Consider the following 12,535-nt stretch of genomic DNA (forward strand, 5'->3'; position numbering starts at 1 on the left):
CACTGAGGAGTACCACGTTGTGCTTGAACCACAACTGGTCACACGCACTGCTGCCGGCTCCGAAGTTCCGGTTGAGAAACTCGCGTTGAAACCTGGCTGTCTCACCGGGGAAATTGGCGCTAGCGTTTCCAAGGCGTGCACCACCATTCTCGGATTCCTGGAGGGCTACAAGACGCTGACGTTTGGCTTCAACATCGCGCTCCCTCAACTCGGGGTCCGCGGCTCTTCGCTGATGTTTTGCCTGGGCTTCGAAATCCCTCATGCTAGAATCGGCCCGTCAACGACGAGCCCTTTCCCGAGTGCGCTCATTTTGGCTGAATTTCCATAAAATTGCTTCAAAATTAAATCTGTCCGTTACGCGAGACAACGAATGGCTCATACCACCTTAAGCAAGAGCTCACGCCTCCGTAAACGTGGCCTCCCCCTTATGACGACAGAAGAGAAGTGAAATTCTAGGCTGGAATGATTAGCGGCAACGCAGCCAGCTGTGGAAGCAGACGACGACGAACGCGGGAGCAGTGGCACGAGCACGTGCCAGTGCTGCGCGTGCCAGTGACAGAGGACAAACGAAGAAACAAACCTACTGTGAGGGATCAGACCAGGTTAGCACGGTTTGTGAAATAGACATCGAGTGGTAATAAATTTTGCTTGAATATATCAATTTTGGAAAGGATGTACAATGAGACATGTAAATGCGAACTGTCAGAATGCCCTGAGAAAAAGAGAAATAAAAAATACAATTATTAGAGCGTACCAAGCTGTAAGAGAGAGAGGGAGGGAAAGGAAATAGATCAGGTTTGTGTAGATGGCTCTGTGACGCCTCCGTTATCCTCCGCTCTACAACAGAAGATGCATTAGAGCAAAGTCAGAAATGAATTGGTATTTCAATATATGCAATCACCCAACTAAATTAGTTGAATTTCTACATTCTTTCGCGAGAAAGAGAAGAGTTGGCGGCATAATATCAAGAAGAACGGCATTTTGCTTGAAGATTGTTGCAATACGAGCACAAAAAAATGACAAACCAGATCTCTGCCATTAAAAATTTTGTAACGGAACGCGGCAGAACAGACTCGTGTATGTGACCTAAAGTTGCATATTTTTGTAGGGTGTTCCGTAGGACGCTCGATGGCAATAATAGGTATCAAACGTCTCGCTAATGCACTCCCTTATAGCACAGGAAAGAACCAAATGTGTACCTCACATCTGGCATGTAGAGGAGCAAGTCCATGTTGACTGTGTCAAGAGTCGACTGCTTGAGTTCCACTACAACCTATAGCACTCGATCCCCGCGAGAGGGATGATGGCAGAAGAAGAAAAGGCAGAAGAAGAAAGAAATGGCCGAAGGACAGGTTCCTGAGGACGCCCCCATCAGGCCCATTTCACCTGAACATGACGGTGAGCAGGCCGCACCGAGCGTGCCTTATACTCCCGCAAACGCATACAACTTCAGCGACAACTCATCCCTGATTCATGGGCATCGGCCAAGGAGGGGTTGCCTCTTCACAAGCTGGGTGTTCTGCGTGGTGGGTGCCATCACGATGGTCGTGCCGCTCGCGCTGCTTCTGCTTCCACTCGTGACCGGGCAAGCCCGCTACACCTTCAGCGACGTCAACACATCGTCCACCACATTACCGCAGGCGTCCGACGGCTGGCATTCACCGCCGCCAGGATCCGAGACGCCAACCGTCGTCACCGATATTATTCGGCAGGCTATCACGGCCAACATGCCGGCCTCCTGCCGCAGGGATAGCCCCCGAGTCTCCGACGACCTCGTCAAAGTCAACGCCCAGCCACTCTACCCTGCGACGGCCGTCGTGAACAACACCGGGAGCGTCTTCTGCCTCTACAACAACTCGAGGTTTCGCAAGCCCAAGGGACACGATTTCCTAACGGTCCACGTACCGTGGTGGTTTTGCTCTCACCTCATCTACTGGTCCGTAGGCATCGACAAGGGCAAGCTAACCAGCAGGGCGCCGAATTTTGACCGCGCGTACGGCCTCTACAAGCTCCGAACAATTGCCGACACATATCGAGTAGGCGTTGAGCTTCTGATGACCATCGGCGGCTATCCAGAGGACACTGGACAGTTCTACTCGCTTGGCAGCGGCACCAACGCGATTTATTCGCTGGCGAGCGACGTCGTGGAGACCGTGTATTACAGTGGCTTCAACGGAGTCAATATTCATCTGGTGGAAGACCCGCCTTGCGAGCGCCATTTCCCGTCGAAATTTCGCTGGCTATCCGACTTCATAGACGAGCTCACAAAGCGAATCCAGAATAATTTCGCCACCGTCCCGTTCAAGATCGCCGTCATGGTCGGTGCTAACCGAAAATTGGCCAGGAACGTCGTGAGGTACTTGGAAGATCGTATTCACTTAGTGTTCTACGACACCCAAAGTCTGGTATCAACGACCATCAGGAGTCTTGAACAATATTGCTCGACATACAGCCTGAAGACGCAGAATTTTCTGCGGGAGCTTAGGCACGCAAACACTACCGAATATTGCAAAAGTTTATCTTTCATTTTACCGTCACGGTCAGCCAGCGATCGCAATATTGTCTCGCCTGCGCACACACTATCCAGGCGAGACGGGTTCGCATCACGCCTGGACTTCTGCGCAGAAAATCGCACAGTCGTCAACGCGAGTGACGTTACCGGCTGCACTTCGTTTACCTCTGGGAGTCCATGGGAAGTGTCAGGTCTTTCCAAACCGTTCGGTACTGCAAGACACGTTCGGTGACAAGTGCCTATGGCTGAATGACATGGACTATGACTCGTACAATTTGACGGAGTGCGGGTATCTGGGCGAATGGGCAATGCTTCGTGACCTTCATGCCGCTTTGTCTGCGTAGCCACTAAACAGATTGCAGAGATTCGCCAACATTACGCACTTCAAGAAATAAACATATCAGAAAAGACTGTATCTAGAGTTTCCCGCCAAAGAAAAAAAATGAAAAGAAAAACTGGGAGGGAGGAATACATGGGCACTGCACGTGAGAATGACGGTACTCACCGAGGAGCTGCCGCAAAACATCATGCGGGGCCTGTAGCGTGCAGGTAAACAAGCCGCAGGTAAACAAGCATCATCATAATCGACACCCTGGGCTGGTACAGGTGTCAATGCATCCCCACCAAGGCATGTCCGAAAGGTGGGCAGTCTAAAATGACTGATCGCGATGTTGCACCTGTTAATAGCGTGTGTGGCTTCCAGCAAGCAAATGTAAATCAGCTGCCGCCAACATCATCATGATCGAAACATAACGTGCCATATGAGTAGATGCATTCTCACCACTTCCTGATCGAAGGGCTGGTATCACACGAAGAAAAGGCGTGCATTGTGATTGATCAAAAGCGGGCATTGACCGCCATGTCGAAGGAGCAAGGGGTCCGCCACCACCCCTAGCCATCTGGCTAGCATGTTAGCATACGCATGTGCGCTGCCGAGCAATTGGTTGCGCCAGGCCAGCACTGCTTACAGCCAGGCAATTACGAGCGGCTGCCCCAGCAGGAGGATGGCGAAGTCAGCCACGACTCCGGGCAAGCGAAAGCTAATATGCCAAGCTCGATCGTATTGTCAACCCATCGCTTGAAAAGCGCGTGCAACGGCGCATTGAAAGCCAAAGTGGAAGACCTGCAAATGACAGGCCATCTCGCGAGCTGCCCAAGGATGCCAGGTTAGTGTACAAAAAAAAAGAACAAGATAAGGAAGCCAATCGCAGCACGCCTACGAGGCGTCAACGAGAGGAGCGTCCAGCGACCAACCCGGCACCGCTGCGCAAATCAGGCGTTCGATCTGAGTTAGGACAGCCCTATTACGTTTACTTCCTATGATAAGGGGGTACGCCGCCGCGTCCAGGCGCCCGCCCGGAGCACCAGTGACCCGCGCCGCGAGTTTCGCGGTGAGACTGCAGTCCTTCAAATAGTGGGAAAACGAAGTGCATTCTAGCCCGCAGGGGCATATGCTGTCAGGGGCAAGGCCGAATCGGTATAAATAAAAAGCTAATGAGCGGTGGCCAGTAACGATGTGCACTAAAGATTTAGAAAGCGGAAAGAACGCCGGGATTGCCGATATGTCGGGGATCCAAAGATCGGTTGCAGTGTCACTGTTTTCATTTAACCATGATCGGCGCCAGTCGCTCTCCATCTGTTTATAAAACTGACTGCGAACTGACTGGTCGCCCTTGCACGGTACACACTAAACACAAATAATCCCAGATGGGAGTAAATGCCTCGTCGCCCAGCGCATTCCCGAATGAGAGTTTAATATACTCCATTCATATGGAGTTTTAGTTAACTCCATCTCTCACAAGAGTTTTTATGGTGTCCAAATAAGAGTGAATTTACTTCATTTGTCTCGGGAGTTTTTACGGTGTTCCAATTGGAGTGAATATTACTTCATTTACGGAAGGGGTTTTAGGTATCCTAATTGGAGTGAATATTACTTCATTTCTTGAGGGAGTCTTTAAGTGTTTAAATTGGAGTGAATATTACTTCATTTCTGGAAAGTGTTCTTGAGGTGTTGCAAATGGAGTAAATACCAATCCATTTCTGAAGACAGTTTCTTGAGATCCTTCAACATTATTTATACTTTTTTTTCCTGCAATGAATTGAAGCAGCAGCTTTCGTGCCCTGGCTTTATGACACTTATTAATGACTGATGAAGTAGTGCAGATGCTATGTTTTGTGTCGGTAACAACCTTTACCGTAGCTTATTGTTTTCCACCTTCCTAGTTAGATTTTGAATGTATTTATAAAACTTCACTGGAGACTAATATAAAATTGAATTATAGCAAGAGCATTTATCTACCCATCTAACTTCCCTTTCTCGGCTAGTCAACTCTGTTCAATAACGTAAATCGAAACGCGAATTCAGCACAAATAAAACGACCGCATTTGCGCTTTCACGTACGCGAGAGTATGTGACATTCACAAGGTTCAAGTTGGCACGGCGATTTTTCTTTATACCACTAGATCATTATACTTGACAGGATTATATTCTCGCCTATGTATTTCTTGTTAGCATTTAAACGCACGTTATGATTAAATGAAGAAAATAAAATGCGGTTTTCCGGATAGCGGTATAATCTATATTTTATTATCTGTAGGCATTACAACATCACACGGGAGACAAAACATAGAGGGAAACACAGAATTTTAAGAAAAGTACGCGTAATAAGAGCATGTTGCTTGAAATGATAGATATCAATTAACAATAATATAAAGCATATACGATACATCAGCAAGGCCAAGAGTCCAACATAACGCACATTCAATAAACAAACGCGCCCGACAACAACACACTGCTGATGTACTGATAAAAGGAAGCGCGGACAACATTGAATGACAGAACGATGCGCAGCCAACTGTAACAACAACTTAATTACTCTAGTGAACCATACAGACTATCGCTCTCCTTAACTTGGGGGGAACACATTTAAAACAATACATGTAATCCACTTACAAAAAAAAAAAAAAGAAAAACAGCTTAACATGGCAGCCGACCTACGCACTTTTGCAAACGGTTTTTGCTCAATATGTGACATTGTGAGAAGTCCGTAGATAATCCCGTATTTCCAAATTGGATGGAGCTGGATTCTTCCTAAATTATTGAGGACAGATGTCAACAAGTGAACACGCCCAAACGACACGTACAGAAAATTTGACTGCTGCCAAACCGACGTGCAAGTTTATGATCGCGCCCATTGACCATACCACTTTTAGGGGGTCCTGAATGGTATCCTCCTCGCCGGGAGAGGGAGAACACGCAGGCACGCTAGCGACAACGGACACGCCGCATTACGGTGGGGTCAGTGTCCACAAAACCTGTCAAACGCCTGTCGGAGTGACGAGAGACGGCGATTGTTCTCGCCTCCCCAACTTTCTTGCAGTCCCCATGCTTCGCGTCGCCTTGGAATTAGTGGCGCGTCTGTGCCTGCCTGCGCGCTGACCGATGTCAAAACCCCTCAAGCAAGTGTATGCAAGCGGTGCTGCAGCAAAATTATATGAACACGGACACACATGAAAGCTTTCATGCGTAGAATTTCACGAAAAAGCAGTGACGTACCCACACAGTAAAAACGCACGTGCTCACACACGCGCACATACACTCAAGCAAAGTGCGCACGCGCCCTTTCCTCCCGCACTCACACCCAAGCACAGACACGCTATTTTTTCGTCATAATATCGGCCCGCCCACTTTGTATAATAATAATAATATCGTCATAATATCGGACCGCACTAATGGCATTCTCAGCTTAAAGCGAGTTGCTAAAGAAAGCGTTAGCGCCACATTAAAGGCACCTCCTTCGATACGTGTAACACGTAACGCGACGGCCGAAACGTTCAGGCTCAGCTGGTTCATGCAGCATCGCCTGCCATTCTCGAACAATATTATTCTGGCACGCCAAGGCGTCCACTAGAGCACAAGTAAACGCCACAACTCCGAATGCAAGTACCACTAGCTATCTGCAACGCTCACGAAAAATCGTTTCACCACGTTCACCACGTTTCACCTGAGGTGACTGATGCGAGGTTGGCTCCGCTGGACGAGGCTAGTCGGGCGTGCGTGAATGACATGGCGGCTGCCCGGCCTAGGGCAGGTGTCAATGGATGTTAGGCCTAAAATCACGTCTTCATGCCGTCGTCGACGAGGCGGTCGGAATCTCCGTCGTGTGCGGCGTGCTGAGGAAGATATCGAGATGTCGTTGCTGCCACGGTGACGGCAAAGGCTTGTAGAAACGGCCGCTGATTATCCAAAGTAGTATCCATGAGTTGAAGTGCACGAAAGAAGAAAAAATTGCAGAGCCGTATAGGACACGACTGTGCCTAGTATGCGACTGCCGCTCTAGCCTAGATTTTACTCCATTTACATATGAGATTTCTCGTGAGGGAGAAAATTCCATTTTAAGACCGATTTTACTACATTTATGAGTGTTGGGATTGAATTCACGTTTTTATATCGAATACGTTCCCGCTGATGAAATAAGATTTGGCGCCGAGTAGTTTAAAAACGTTGCGCGTCGTATCTCTTACCTATGCGGCCTGTAAGTTGTGTTTACAGTGCACGGAGGAAATACATTTTCACTCCATTTCACGGCACGAGGTTTTCGCACTGATAAACACCATTTTGTAAATGGAGTGATATCAGGTCATTCCGTTTTTTTCCTCCATCATTTCGGGAAGGAGGTAAAATCATGGTTTTATGCTCTTTTACTCCATGGTGATGGAGTAAATGTATTGGGCGATGGAGTTTTAAAAGGTATTAAACCATAGAAACCCCCATTCAGGCTTATTTGTGTTTACAGTGTAGGGCAAGTCATACCGCGCCGCGCTCGACGCCGCTTCTTCAACCAGCTCATCACCGACGACACTACTGTGGCCGCGAACGTGATATATGGCGATCATTATGCGAGATCACAGACGACGCAACGCCTGCTTAATCCGTATCACACGCGCGTCACAGGATTTTAGGGTCGAAATTGCCGTCAGCAGTGATAGTCACTCCGAATAGATATTCACACGGCCCTGAGACTTCAACGCCGCCAGGTAGTTAAGCGCCTCATAAAGGCGGTGGCTTCCGCACTGTATGCTCCACTGGCCTGCAAAACTTGGAACTTACCTACTTTACGTAGGCTGTTGCTAGGGCACATCACTACATAAGCCGCCCCAGTAGATAGCTCAGTGTAGGTGTCGTCGTTATATACGTGTAGTGCTCGCTCTGCAGATTTTTCAGCTGCCTCTGAGACACTCAGCCGGGAAATAGAAACCTGCAGCGCTCCGTTGGGTGGTCCAACCAGATGTCATAGGGGTACTCTACCATGGCGGGCTGATAATAAACTGGGTCATAGCAAGTGGGCCGGCAGAGATGGCAGAGAGTAAAAAGGTGGAATTCGGCGCGAAGCCCTTCCAGCTCTAATGGGAGCGGCACCGCCCGTAAGAGTACCTGCATAGCCGATGTGCGCGTCGTGCGGTAAGCTCGCGTAAGGGTGATTAAAGGGAACTCGGTGTAAAGAGGTCACCTTTGCCTTCAATAGGCTGTTCGGGAACTCAAACCACCAGACCAGCGCCACATAGGTGATGGCAAGGAGAACCACTTGCCTGTATAAAGTTCTAACGGGAAGTGGGTGGACCGAAGGGTCCATGTTAAAGTAATTAAGCTACAATTTGGGGAATAAGAATTGCCATTTTAACAGCGAAGCTGTTAAGCCAGTCGTAATTTGTGGTGCGTAGCAAGACACTCTCAAGATGAAAACAAGTTTTCTTGCCGAGGCGGGATTCTAGCCCTCGTACCCCCGGTCCCAAAGCGACCGTCGTAACCACTAGGCTATAGAAACACTTTTTTTACATGGTTAGGCTATAGAACCATGCTTGCTGAACGCGCAGATGTAGAGCCTTGGTGACCGCGCATTCATGCGAACCATATGATTGCGTTCGAGCGTCGCCATTTTCGTCCACAGCTTCGTCCACGCTCGTGCTCTGCGAGGTGAAGAGGTTTTGCGCGCTATGAGAGCGAGAGAGAGACGCATTCACGGAGGGGATCTCCTGGAACGCGGCGTCGACATTGGAACGCGGTGTTGGTGTTGCAAGCTGTGCTATGCGATGCGCAGTGTCGGCCGTAAGTCCGAGACGCGCGAAAAGAAATTAATAGAGTAATAAGATGAAACGTTCGCGCGCACTTCCGGAAACTGCTCGGCTACGATCGCTCAGCTTCGATGTTTGAAGCGTTGCGTGGCCGAGTGCAAGGTTAAGCGCTTTTTTTTCTCTAAGATAATCGGCATGTTCTTGAAGCCTAACAGAGAATCAAAGACTACACCTAGTAATTTCATTTTATTTTTGCGTTGGAGGTGGGCATCACCTATAAGCACCCTTAGTGCGTTCCCCCTCAGTGCTGTACACCCATTAGGGAACGCTACATAGAATGACTATGCGGAGCCGCTCTCGACTCTGGCGTCCCGAGCCCAGGCATTTACTACAGTGCCTAGAATATTCTAGGCACTGTGCATTTACTGTGGTCAACACCACCTCAGCAGAGCGGTCGATGGCTGCACGGTTTCAGCCCGGAGTGATGATCATGGTATCGTCGGCGTGCGCCTGTACGACCACTCCGTGCGGAACAGGGAGGTCAAGCAAGCCGCAGATCACGATGTTCCAGAGGAGCGGGCTTATAGGAGACCCCTGAGGACTCCCAATCATTGGACTCGCCGAGACTTAACCCGAACGCGACCGGTATACGACCGATCGATCACGCAAGAAGCTCCGGAGCATGTGATACAGGTTCCTAGGGCCACCGTACTTCTCAAGGGAATAGAGGACAAGCGGGTGTCACGCGGACCCAAATGCGCCCTTAAAATCAATTGCCACGATTATCGCAGGAATCTTTTGTTGCTTATACTGCGATAACCGCTCTCGCAGGGCATTTAGAGCCATGACGGCACTTCTCCCATGTGTGAAGCCAAATTTATTACCATGTAAGAGACCGTGTGAAAACAAAAAGTAATAAAGGCGCGAATTTAGACGCCGTTATCGTATTTTACCAAATAGAGCGTTCGTAACTATAGGCTGCTATGAGGACGTGTGTTCAGGTGGTCGGCCCGGTTTGAGAATAACCCTGCCCTTCCTCCAGACTTTAGGAAAAAAATCCAATTTTAATGCCGAATTAAAAATGAACGAGAAGAAACCCGGATGAAATCGAAAAAAGGCACTTCAATATGGGAAGAGTGATGCCGTCCAGCCCAGGGCCGCGATTTTGTAGCGATTCCTTCGATGAAATTCCTTTTCGCACTTTTCGCGCTTTGTCAGTGGTCAGAGCGACGTCCCGCCCGCGTTATCAAAGCGATCAGCCGGCCGTGAATGAACAGTGGATGATAAGAGTGGCATATAATCGAGCGGCAGGCATCACTACAAAGTCGCGGCACAAGGGACGATCCTGCCCTGCCCCAGTGAGACGGCATATTCAACTTCATCCAAACAGAACGGGCGATCGTCCATGCGGCTCACCGCCGGGCTATCGGCCACAGCCATAGATAAAGGAAATCAACAAGAGGGGACACTCCCATAGGGTCCAGCGGCCGAATTGACTGCAGCGTGCCAAGCCGTCGGCGTCAATTACTTCCGGTTTCGGTTTTGGGCGCGCGTATTTTGAACCAAGCTAGCACGCCGGCTGCGCCCCCCCCCCCCTCTATTTTTTTGCTCTTCGTACAGAATCGGTTTATTATTTAGTAAAAATTATTGCGAACGATCTCGTAAAGTCCCATCGAATCTGTGCCACGTGCAATTTCACAAAGTAGACGCAAGACCTTTTGTGCAATGAGGAAATATTTCTTTTGCTCTATATAAAAGCTGGTTCCGCACTTTTTGTGCGTTCATCCAACGTTGTGACCCCAGCAGGTAAGGCAGTAGTTCCTGTATGAAGCTCCACCGGACGGCACCAGCTTAAAAAAAGTAAATTACAAGCATGTTACATTTAAAAGCACGTAACAGCATGTTACAAGCATGTGTCATTTTGGTATTTAGACATAGGAATACTGCGTGTAGAGGCGAAACGTGAGAAAGCGGTGAATGGGCGGCCTTACAAAAGCAATTCGCTTTTACATACATGGCGTAGAAAATACCCGAATCCTCCCAAACAATACCATAAAATATGAAAACATCTTATTTCCAAGCGTTCCCCCTTTTCCGGGCATTATTTCCTGCACTTTGGCAGCACAAATACACGGGCGTTATACGGGCTCGAGGCCAAGTTCCAAGTTCCAAAACTTGGCCTCGGGCGACGCGACGGTACGCTACATACATAGAGACGGACGCAACAGGCACTCAAGACAAATGCGTGGGTGCAATGCCCTTTTTCAGTCCTTTAGAAGACGGAATTTTCGAATTACAAGTTTCTCATATGTTCGTCGGCGTTATCTTTCGCGCGTTCTGCCGGCGCCAGCAGCACACCCCATGTTATCACTCTTGGCAATCGCCCATCGCGTTTTCAACAGGCGTGAGTCCTGAAAGAGAGTATATGTTGTTGCGGAGCCACAAAAAACGTGACAGACTTGTCGCTCTAGGATTCATTACACGCCAAACTAACTTTATCACCACGGCCGAGCTGCTTATCGCTAACTGCGTCACGGCGTGCTGTGCGGCCAGCGTGCCTCAAAAGTACCCCAGAAAGTAACGAAATTACTTTTCAGTAATGTCTGGCGTCAGCGACAGCGGCACAAACTTCTCCTAGCAAGATGCACTAGACTACGCACCATGGCCGAGTTAGTTCTAGCTAACTGCGACACGGCGCCCTGTGCGGCCAGTGTGGCTCAAAAACCGAAATAAGTTACCATAATCCCCGAGGAAACGTCGGAAACCTGTCTCAGCACGATTCATTAGACAGTTTTAGTTTAGCGTTAGCGTAATAGCGGGGTTACGGGAAATAGCGTTACCGTTCCGCAAACGAATGTTGCAGAAAGGGAGTTTTAGTATAGCGTGATAGCGTAGTTTACGTGCGGGACGCTATTCCATTACGCTTTGAATTTCGCACACATAGGGCACCTAATTCTATGTGTGTGTGCGTCCGGAAAGTGCGATAAGCAGCGCAATGGAAGCCAGGAGCGCGTTGTATTTTTACTTCACATGTCCGTCGATCTGCAACGAAACAGACAAGCAGTACAAGCTGTCTACCATAGCCTCCGAAATCCTCCCATCTCAGAGGCCATATGCCGTCGTCGCGCCTATCTCTCGACTTTAGCGACAGATGGCGCTCGCATCTCAGAAAAAAATTTCTCTCGTTAGGCTTAGGCGCGTTCGAAACGAGAAGCGATCTCGAAAATTCCTTAAGATTAGCCATAACACTCTCTCGGCGAAGCGGCCTGAGACTAAGCAAAAGCCGTTTACGCAGTCATTTGCTACGAACGAAGTGAATTCTACAAAAACAACGCTAAATTCAGTTCGAAGCGGGCGACCGGGACCGCCGCCATGTTTTATGTACACTACGTACACCACGCTAACACGGTAACGTTAACTCTGAGAAATAGCGTGCGCACGGTAAACGGTATGGGTCGGTTAGCGTTCTGCGCATGCGCACTTCGATCCCGCTATTCCGGTACGCCCGCTATTCCGGTAACCACGCTAAACTAAAACTGTCTATTAACTCAAATTAACTGCGCCAGGATGGTCGAGCTGTTTTTCGCAAACTGCATCTTAAGTCGCGGTCCCGTGGCGTAAGCCTAATTGCGTCGTAGACTGTGAAATATTTCTCACCTTGCCGTAGTCCAATAGTGCAGTGGTGTCTTGTCCCAGTGCAGACGGAACGCAAGAATACGCCGAGAGCCCAATGAACCAGGTTACACTAAAAAAATTACACCATCTTCCCGTAGGGGAACCCTGAGTAGTATGCGAAGCAGCCATGGGGTCGACTCAAGGTAGTTTTATCAGCTGTATAAACTTGGACATGCAGCAGCACCAGCAATGCGCAGAACTGTTGTCGACGCCATCGGCGTTTTGCCCGCGTTCGCACCGAACGCGCGCAAAGTGGAACCGGAACCGGAAGTGGAA

The 12,535-nt window shown here is 49.1% G+C and overlaps 1 long non-coding RNA gene across 1 annotated transcript; it reads right to left on the bottom strand.

Moving 5' to 3' along the window:
- Positions 1–10,300: 10,300 nt before the first annotated feature.
- Positions 10,301–12,332, bottom strand: LOC125944562 (uncharacterized). Its single transcript, XR_007466274.1, has 2 exons — positions 12,242–12,332; positions 10,301–10,434 (listed from the first exon to the last, which is right to left on the bottom strand). It is a non-coding gene; the product is annotated as an uncharacterized LOC125944562 (long non-coding RNA).
- Positions 12,333–12,535: the final 203 nt, after the last annotated feature.

Source organism: Dermacentor silvarum, chromosome 3 (assembly GCF_013339745.2).
Source record: "Dermacentor silvarum isolate Dsil-2018 chromosome 3, BIME_Dsil_1.4, whole genome shotgun sequence".
Lineage (NCBI taxonomy): Eukaryota > Metazoa > Arthropoda > Arachnida > Ixodida > Ixodidae > Dermacentor > Dermacentor silvarum.